Here is a 1,546-nt window from a genome sequence, read left to right as displayed (position 1 = left end):
GATGATTTTCTAATTATAAATTACTATGTAATCACTGGTGATTATCTAATTATAAATTACTATGTAATCACTGGTGATTATCTAATTATAAATTACTATGTAATCACTGGTGATTACCTAATTATAAATTACTATGTAATCACTGGGGATTATCTAATTAAACATTACTATGTAATCACTGGTGATTACCTAATTATAAATTACTATGTAATCACTGATGATTATCTAATTATAAATTACTATGTAATCACTGGTGATTACCTAATTAAAAAGTACCATGTAGTCACTAGTGATTACCTAATTAAAAAGTACCATGCAGTCACTGGTGATTACCTAATTATAAATTACCATGTAATCACTGGTGATTATCTAATGAAGAACTGTGACCATGTAATCACTGGAGATTACCTAATTAAAAACTTGACCATGTAGTCACTGGAGATTATCTAATTAAGAACTATGACCATGTAGTCACTGGTGATTATCTAATTAAGAACTGTGACCATGTAGTCACTGATGATTATCTAATTAAGAACTGTGACCATGTAGTCACTGGTAGTCACTGATGATTATCTAATTAAAAACTGTGACCATGTAGTCACTGATGATTATCTAATTAAAAACTGTGACCATGTAGTCACTGGTGATTATTATTAAGGAATTATAATTCACTCCTTGTTAAGTATGACTTAAATAGAAAAAGCATTTAAACGTCTGACTGGCAGCTAATGAATCACTTGATACACATTATGTTGGTTTCATTTGATTTCTGACTTACATTTGTTAGGTGGAGCTTAGCTTTTATTTGGATTTAGGAGGATTCAATTCTCAAAACTGCATATAGTTTATTTTAATATTGTCAGATACAGCTATGCTTCCAGACTTTCTTTGGTATTATTGGTTTTAGCAATAATCAGTAGCAGTTAACTTTAAAATTAGTCTCTCTATGTTTACCAAAGAAAAACTCGAACTGTACATTTATAGTTACTTGTCTGTGTACTGTTAATTTTAAGTGATTGAAAATAAATTTCCAAGTAAAAGAACAGATTCTTGAATGAAGAAATTGACTAGAAAATATTAAGGAAATTCAACAGAATTTACGGGTAATATGGAAAATCTAGAAAATTGTGTAGGTAATCGAGGAGAATGTGATCAGGTTAAAAATCCAAAGTACTCATGTAAAAAATATTTGGAATACTCACAAAATAAAATAATGTTTATAAATTGTGTACTTATGTAACATTGATTGTTTGAGTTTTCATCTGTTGCCATTATTGAAATACCATTTCCAAGGCTTATTTTTGCTATCTTTAACTTCTATGTATGTAAAGGTTTATGAATAAATTATATTACAAGCTAAAATGTATTATGGAATCAGATTGATATTTAAGAGTATTTAGTATCTCCTTATGATAACGTATCTACTTTTGCGTCACCCCATGTTCTATTTTCTACCTAACTGATTTACTGTTAATCACTGCTAATAGATTTTTATTAATGTATCGAGAGTGATAATTTTTATTGCTACTCTTCCAAGTTTGTGATG

Source organism: Limulus polyphemus, unplaced genomic scaffold (genome assembly GCF_000517525.1).
Source record: "Limulus polyphemus unplaced genomic scaffold, Limulus_polyphemus-2.1.2 Scaffold11709, whole genome shotgun sequence".
In the NCBI taxonomy this organism is placed as follows: domain Eukaryota; kingdom Metazoa; phylum Arthropoda; class Merostomata; order Xiphosura; family Limulidae; genus Limulus; species Limulus polyphemus.
The sequence above is the reverse complement of the archived record's forward strand: the minus strand, read 5'-3'. Positions refer to the sequence as shown.